Source organism: Rhipicephalus sanguineus, unplaced genomic scaffold, assembly GCF_013339695.2.
Source record: "Rhipicephalus sanguineus isolate Rsan-2018 unplaced genomic scaffold, BIME_Rsan_1.4 Seq1702, whole genome shotgun sequence".
In the NCBI taxonomy this organism is placed as follows: domain Eukaryota; kingdom Metazoa; phylum Arthropoda; class Arachnida; order Ixodida; family Ixodidae; genus Rhipicephalus; species Rhipicephalus sanguineus.
This window is the reverse complement of record NW_023614677.1, coordinates 1,055-9,965: the sequence shown is the minus strand read 5'-3', so window position 1 is coordinate 9,965 and position 8,911 is coordinate 1,055. Positions and strand designations below refer to the sequence as shown.

General features: G+C 47.0%; 1 long non-coding RNA gene across 1 annotated transcript; it reads left to right on the top strand.

Annotated features, from left to right (window-relative positions):
• Positions 1-3,296: 3,296 nt before the first annotated feature.
• Positions 3,297-8,309, top strand: LOC125756572 (uncharacterized). The gene is made up of 3 exons (XR_007414605.1): positions 3,297-3,453; positions 3,522-3,706; positions 8,195-8,309. It is a non-coding gene; the product is annotated as an uncharacterized LOC125756572 (long non-coding RNA).
• The last annotated feature ends 602 nt before the right edge of the window (positions 8,310-8,911 follow it).

The window sequence follows — 8,911 nt, the reverse complement described above, 5'->3', positions numbered from 1 at the left end:
AATGACTATCAGTGCAAGCAACAGCTCAGAGCTTCATTGAAAGAATAATGCATGCAGCTTGGCATGTGGGCGCATTTCATTGGTAAATTTAGTAGTTTTTCATTAGTAAGGCAGTCTTGCAATTGGTAAATTCCAACTCACGAGACACACTGCAGTCACTGAAGTAACCGCCTGCGCAAGATCAACTATTCATATTGTCAAGTGCGGAACTGAAGTGACGAGGGCGATACAGGGAGACGCTTGTGTTAGCGCTTGTTTGTGTCTGTTACTCTCTGTCCCATCCTCATCATTTGAGTTCCACGCTTTACAATATGAATATGTCGCACCAACAAGGCCAAATATCTACCCTTGCCAAGATCAACTAGTCCTGGACATCAAGCGCCTCTGCAAAACTCGCAGGGTTCCTTATGCATTCACCTAAGACGACTCGAAGGCGAAAGACATCTTGTTTTTCTTCAGTCGACACATTGATCTTGAAATATTTGCGCAGGCACACGGGGACACTGAAGAGACACACACGTGGGTGCAAATATTTCAAGATGAATATGTTCCAACTCGGCCGAATTGCAGTTTTGACACATCTTGCCCCACCCCCACACCGAAAGCTTTCTGCACCTCACCTGGTTTTGCACAGCCTCCGTGACCGGCCCAACAATCACAGAGGCAATGCAAAAAACGACGATGTCATCGTGTGACGTCACGTTATGTGACGGCATAGTGACGTTACCATGATGTCACAAGTTTTGGCGATCTGTGACGTCATGGTGACGTCTTCGTGTGATGAACTTTTTTTGCATCACTCGATCGGGTTGACGCCGCCAACGTAGCAGACGGCCAATTTTAGCGTTTGGTGCGGCATATGAGGCTTTTGCCTTAATAATGCGCCAGGAGGCGTACATCATTTACAGTTGATATATTTGGACAACGTTGGTTGCTTTGAGTGACTGGACGCACCAACCAAAACGAGCGTAACGCTGTTATGCGCAAGTGCGCCTTGTAGACATATCTGACATACGAACCATATCGCTGAATTAACGCGCAAGCGAATGAATAAACTGAATAACTGTCCAATAAATGAATAACTAGTCCACCGGCTGATGGGTCAACGAAAAAGACCCAGAGCACGGTGACCCAGAGAAAGCAATTTGCTCTGGGGGAAAAAAAACCGAGCACAACAAAAACAAATGGAGAGTGCCAATCCTAATGTGAGTTTTCGCACTCCAGCTTTCTTTATTCAAAAGAACTGCACTGAATCTCTGAGGTTTCGTAATCACATGTTCGATCGTAAGTCCGCGGTAGAGTGTACTAGATAGGGGTACACCTATCTAGTACACTTTACACTACCTAGTACACTCTAGTCCGTGGGCATGCATGATGCAAGGCGCACAAACCAATACCGCGAACTCGAACTAGTCGGCGCATCACGTCAAGCAGAAAACGTAACCACGTATTGTTGACAAAAAACAAAGTGAAGACCTCGCAGAAGCTGTAAAAAAATCACCGCCATATCCACGAAGTGAATGATGTTAGAGGAGCTTGCTCGCGTATTTGACAACCGTATGCGCAAGGAGAGAGAGGGGAGACCATGGGGACACGCCCATGTCGTCTGCTCTGGCGTTCATTGGCTGCCGGTGCCGCGAACGCCATTTCCGCTTTGGTTGAAATTTTTCGCACGGTGGCCACGGCAACGGCTGACGCCTCGCAGTAAATGGCGGGTGAGGAGCAACTCATAGAAACCAGGCCCCGGAAAGTCTCAAGTTCCAGCGATCGCCGCAGAGGGCGAAAAAATCGACCGCGGCGAGTTCCAGCTTCAAACACCGGGAGTGGATCTACTAACCTCTGTGTTAGGATAACATGGCGACGTTGTGGTACAGTGTACGAAAGCGTATCCCCGGAGTCGGGGCTCTCCCGGTTTGGCGCGAAACCGGATCTGACGTTACCATAGGGAGGTACTCCCTGCCCCTAGACAGGTACTGTTGTAGCTAGGGAAAGATCCGACGATTCCTCGGCCTTGTCGGCCTTGTCCCCAGCCTTTACTTGCCTATGTTCTACTCGGTACCATCGGTACCCTCACCGCAGTCGCCGGCCTTGTTTGAGTTATGCCTTCTTTGCGCGGTGTGGTGATAGACGACAGCCAGGTTAAATTCATGTGCAGGAGTCGCCTTCACTTGAAAAACGCCAGGCCTGCGCGGAAAGCGCAGCACAGTCACAGCGAAAGCTGGAGAGCGGCATTTCTAGAGCCCGTTATAAACTCTCCTGTGGCTACTAATACCGGTACATTAGCAACGTACCCACTACGCCACAAAGCGCAATTTTTGGGAAGTTGGGAAGCACCCAGCACGACATTATTCGTTGTTCTGCGGAGAAGCGAGGTACCATATGTAAGCGATTATGTGCAGTTTGTTGATGCGGCGGTTGATGACGATGAATAATTATGGTTGCGCCCTTTGTAATGGGCTGGAAGCTTTAAACGACCCACTAGTTACGTAATGCATATTGTGTGACGCCCGCTCGTTATTTAACTGTCCCACCACGCTTTATAACACACTTTAACCGGAGAAACGTAGAGCGAGAGAGAGAGAGAATTGACTTTATTGAGACCCTGAGGAAATGAATCATGGGAGCCTTATGGGCTTCCTTGGCAACCAACAGAAGTGCACTTGCGAGGAACCCACTACGCTATAAATCATTGTAATTTTTGAGAAGTAGGGCAGTAGGCACTGTGCCATTTTTCGTCATTCTACAGACAGCCGTGGTACCTGCTAAACGCATGTAAGGCATTATGCTCACTTTGTTGATGCTGTGCGTGATGACGATGAAGAATTATGGCAGAGCTCTTTGTAATGGGTTGGAAGCATTCAACAACCTACTCGTTGCGCAATTCGCATTGTGTGACACCTGGTTACAAAATTCGCGTTGTGCGACGCTTGGTGCTTATTCTACTCTTTTACCACGCTATATTGCATATGCTAATGTGGTTCCTTCCCGACATGAAGCCTGTATAGGACCTTTTTGCATAGCAGTTTCAAGCACCGGCATGGCTCAGAGGTTGAACACCGGGCTCCCACGCAGAGGGCCCAGGTTCGAACCTCGTTCCATCCTGGAATTTTTTTCTTTAGTTTTTTTTCTTATTTCGAGCGATACTGGTTACGGACACCGGCGGCGGCGGCGGCGGCGGCGGCGGCGGCGGCGGCGGCAGCGGCGGCGGCGGCGGCGGCGGCGGCGGACAACTACGGCACCAAAAACGGCCGGTGAAATGATCTCATAACAGCTTTCGCTGTAAAACATCCGTCGAGACCTGCACATTTAGTTTTGGTGGTTTTGACGCTGTGCGAATGGCTGAGGCCGTCTCTGCGATGCACTTTCAGCGCGTAGACTGTCGTTTTGTACGTTGGTGGTAACGACGTTTGCAGTGCCAACGCGGACCCTCAAGATATATGCGACAATATAGGGGTACGTATTCTGAAATTGTGAGATGCTTGCCATCAGTCACTGAAGGTTGTATTTTCTTTATATTTTAGAAGTTAGTTCTGCAACTGCAGCACGATGTGGCCCCCGTGGTGTATACGTCTTCAAAGTGCTGCCACGTTGCTGCAGCTCTGAAGACGCCGATGCGGAGCGCCAGATCAAGAAAACGCGCTTGCTGAACCGCAAGCTGACGGCTACGCTGAAACGCCTGCCGTGTGTTCGAATCTTGAACGCCGAGGTAAGTTTACGCTGACATACTGGTGCGCGCCGCTGAGGGAAATGCCGTACCGTCGTGGTCGGCACGCAGCTTTTTTTAAGAACTTTTTAGCCGCGCTAGTTGCTCATTGCTTGCGGTAAGGTGATGCGGTAGAGGTCTTGCGGGTTAAAATACTGACATGCCGACCACGACGATATGGCATATCCGTATTGCTGCACGGTAAACCTGCACTGCCAACAGACCCGATTAAAGCGGTATGTAGATGCGTACCGTCCGCACCGCATTCTAACGAATTTTAAAACTTAGTTGTAAGTGCTCCTAGCAATTTTCTCCCGTGTATATGCGTTCATCTGAAATACCTGACTGTTGTTATTGACAAGGCGTTCACACGATGTTGAGATACAGGGAAAATACCGAAATGAAGGTGACAATGCACGTTAAGCACGTGCACACCTTTTACGTGCACACCTTTTAGTGATCTTGCATGTGGCCATTATACACAGTGGAAAACAAGGCCTTGAAATTTAATGCCCTTTCTTTAAGACGGTGACATACATGGACAGTGAGGATGCTTTTCAGTATTTAGATTTAGCGGAGTGAGGCAACGTGGTGCCATTTTTAGTAGAGGCATTTGAGAATACATGGCTTGCATGTGCCGTCACATGAGCTGGCTCGTATGTTAGAGACAATTTTGATAAACCATTCCAATGTCCGTGGAATGGTTCATCAACAATGGCAGTGGTAGTGACACAAGCATCCTAGCCTTTCTCACCGAAGGCCACTAATAGAGTAAGAGAGTGTTTTCAAGGCATGGGAAAAGAAATGTTTGACTGAAACATCAGCATGTGGTGATACCAAATTCAGAAAACCGCCAGTGTCCGCATCTTCTCAGTGACAACCAACTCACTATGACGTTGTTAGGTAACTTTTGTTACCCTTGAATAAATGAAAGCCCACAAGTCACTGCTATCTCGATCTGTTTCAGTGGACGAATGAAAACCTGTCGACGAAATGGGTTCATGTATGTGAGGTACCTTTTGAAAAGGCAACAATTAAAATTAACGTTTCAGAACCACTATGGGCCCCCTGTTCACAATAAAGAATGCGAAGAGGGTGATTATTTATGGCCTAGGTGCCAGTGGGTGCTGGTGTATATCCTGGGTAGGTCAACACATGTACAGCTAAAGTAAGTTGCACACATACCACATTTGAGATCAGATGTATAAAGATTTTCTTCATTGCGATTAGAGCAGTGGTGTCCAAATTAATCGCTTGGTTAGTAATGAATAATTATCCACCAGTGTTTGAGCATGTCTTGCCTTTCTCAAGGCACTTTTTATGGTGTTTTGTTGTTTGTTTGAACTTTTCGTTCCACTAATGTAGGATGTGTCACAGTTCACGCATTTTGTGGGTAACCTCCTGGAAACTATTTGTCTAAGGAGCACTTTGATTCTTTGGGAGGACAAACAGGAACAGCAAAAGTATGTGGGCATCCCATGGTGCAGGGAATAAGCGAGTCACTTGCAAGATTTTTTTACACTAATTGTGTGAAAATTTCCCAGATGCCAAAAAACTAGGTAACATGACAGCTCACACATGTTAAAGACCTCTTGGAGCAATAAAAGTTACCAGGGGTAATCTAGAGCACTGCACGGGCCCGGGCCGGCCCGAAAGCCCAGGCCCGGCCCGGCCCGCGGGCCGGGCCGGGCCGTCCGAAGCGTTTTCCGGCGGGCCCGGGCCGGGCTCGGGCTTGAAAATGCGGGCCCGGGCCGGGCCCGGGCTTGAAGCCGCGGGCCTGGGCCGGGCCCGGGCTTGAGGCTGCGGGCCGGGCCGGACTCGGACCAGCTCATTAAAAGGCGTAAGTCGGGCCTTCGAGCACACGCGAACGTTATGCATTGCATGGTCTAAGGTATACTGTGCCAAGCTGAAGTGACACGTACAAAGAGCTGGCTCTTAGTAAAGCTTAGCAATAAAAATAGAAAAACAGTTGAAGTGCTATTTTTTTTTCACCAGTATAGATATAGATTGGCACTGTATATTTTCACTAACGTTTCGTCTGCTGGACCAGACTATGTCAAAGTAACAAGTACATCATTGCGGGTTTCCTTACAAACACGACAGATCACGTGTATATATATATATATATATATATATATATATATATATATATATATATATATATATATATATATATATATATATATATATATATATATATATTAACAGCACTAACAATGGGCCACATCACGGTTATTCCCATGGGAGGAATAAAGATTTCGGTCTTTTATTCTAGGTTGACACGGTACATTTCATTTATATTCCCTGGTATTACGTGCCAAAACCACGATATGATTACGAGGCACGTCGTAGTGGCACCGGATCAATTTCGACCACCTCGAGTTCTCTTAAGTGCACCTAAAGATAAGTATCTACACGGGTGTTCTTGCATTTCGCCCCCATCAAACTGCGGCCGCCGTGGCCGCGGGAATCGCACCCGTGTCCTCTTAACAGCGAAACCGCTTAAGCGCTGAGCTACCACCGCGGGCAAAGCAACATTTCGATGCATGTACACACCGGATTTTTCGTCCGATCGCCCGCTACAAAGCGCACGGCATCATTAATAATCATCAACAACTAATATCCTCTAGCGGGCCCGGGTCGGGCCTGGTCATGAACAAGCGCGCCCTGGATAAGTTTAGTAATGAACGCCCGGGCCCGGGCCGGGCCCGGGCTTGGAACGACGGGCCCGTGCCGGGCTCGGGCTGGGTACGGTCAAGTACGCCCGGGCCCGGGCCGGGCCCGGGCTTGGAACCACGGGCCGGGGCCGGGCTCGGGCTGCATAAAGCGGGCCCGGGCCGGGCCCGGGCCGTAAAATCCGGCCCGTGCAGTGCTCTAGGGTAATCTACAAAATTCCACGCATGAACTTTGATACGACTTATATCAGTGAGACTAGAAACCTCAAACGAAGTTCATCGTCAACAAACAGTGCAGCAGTGTACAATAGACAAAGAAGGGAACGGTTGTCTTTGTTCCCTTCTTTGTCTATTGTCCACTCCTACCCTTTTTGTTGAAGATGGATTAGCAACTAGCCCAATCTCAAAGCTTGCCTCAGACAAAGGATTCAACGCCAATAGTCACACTCGTTCGGAGCTTTGGCAATTTTAGAGCCCTGTAAAAGCCTTTTATTCATCAATAGAGAGCCATTGGGTGTTTCCCAATATGCCTTACAAGTTTGCCATTGAAAGTTCTGTCTACGTTAATGCAACAGCTTAAACATAATAATTCTAAGTTAGAAACACAGACAACTAACTGGCTTGAACGTGCTATCATATCCTAGTGGAAATGGAAGGACCGTAAATTATAGTGATAGAATCTAGCACACTTGCAGTTTCAACAGGATTTGCATTTTTAAAATGTGTTTCAATGTTGCAAAAACCGGTTTGTTGTGCAGCCTGGTGGACAGGCCTTCATACTGTGCAAAGGAGCCATTCGGATTGCTGTACAGTCTTCTGTTCTTTACATGCACCATAATTCGTGCTTGATATTACAATCTATATTATTAGGCATCCCCACTTTATTCTATGCTTTTATAAGGCAAAAGGAGTGATTGCTGAGAGGCGGCTTTGCCATCACTGTGACTAAGGGAACTGGCAACCTGTGTCAAGCCGTGGTGCTTATGCGCAGTGCGTATACATGCTGAGTGCACAAACACGAACCACAGCAACAGGGGCTTTATAAGCACAATGTTGCTTTCTTATAGATAAGGCCTTGCTCGTTTGCTGGCGTATTATTGCTATTGTGCTAAACTACCACTGTTTACAATGTGTTGTGTGTATGACTGAATTGGTGTGTAAAATTGTGATAAAAATTTCGAGCCATTCCATTTTGTGAAGGCAGGTTACCAGTGAAGCTGTCTAGCACATAACACACAAATATGAACAAATGTATGAACTCGTTTCTTGTTATGATTGGTGGTAAATGTGATGAAAGGTACACACACACACATTTGTTGTCTTGATCGGTGGCTCATTATTTTTTGGTCATGGTGATGACGACGGCCTTATTGTTGCTATGATGCGCAATGATCAGCTTGGTTACAACCTTGCACATGTTCTTAGCCAGAGTCTCATCTATGCCTGTCTGGTGGTGAGGTTTGTACAAATTGTGTCGCACAGGAAGCCAAAGCATTCTAACACAAATTGCATAACTACGGTGGTTTGTTTTTGTGTTTTATATTTTTTCAAATTAGAGGGTAAAAATTGGGTGCTATTTTTCAAGCTGGTAATTTGAGAAAAATCACATTTTTCGTGGAACCATCATTGAACTGCATGTTTTTGGGGGGGTTTAGTTTAGAAATGCTACATGAAATACATTTACACAAATTGATAAGTCAAAAGGACAGTAAAGAGCCTTGATAACATCTAGGAAAAGACACATTTAATTCACAAAAAGCTGATCACCGATTTTTTACGCGTCCTTGTTAACGTACATTGCCATTTGCATGTGCAGCATGTTGGTCTTCATTCGAGAGCTGTCTCACCTTTGGATGTACAGAGGCATCCACTTCCACCTTGAGCACCGCACCGTGCAGCCAACGCTCCGCGGAGCGTCTCTTGCTGGCGGCTGGGGCACGCAAGCGCAGTGACAACTGTAGGTGGTCGCCGCGTCGTCTGCTAAAGCACAGCGGCTCCGCCTAATCGCGCTTGCTCTTCGATGAAGGTAACTTAATCTCATGGAAATCGAGAAGCGCAGCGACTGCGCCTCGTTCCGCACTGCTTTTTTACCTACTGTTTTCTTTTTCTGCATGCGATCTTAAAAGTAATAAACCTTGGCCCGTGCATGAGTAAGATCGCCAAGCCGGGCTGGCACTCCCGCAACTAAGCTACTCAGATGCTTTGTGCCGTACAGTTAGAATATTCCCGCTACTCACACGGTTGTTTTCATCAGCTGAAAGTTTGGCGACACAAAGTCGACAATAAAAAAATATAAGTTTGCGCTGTGAATTGAAGGCTCACGGAAAACTTTCTGCTTCGTGCTAAAGTTTTGAGCCAAGAAATATATAAAGCGATACGCGGTGCTTTGGGTCACCTAGCGATAAAAAGGGAGTCAAGCATTATTCAGCGCCTGCTTACAGAAGTAATCATTTGTCAGCGGCGCTTCTTTGGTGAACTGATCGCGTGATATGAGTTCAGCTGAAAACTCTATTAGAATGCTTCTTCATTTTTC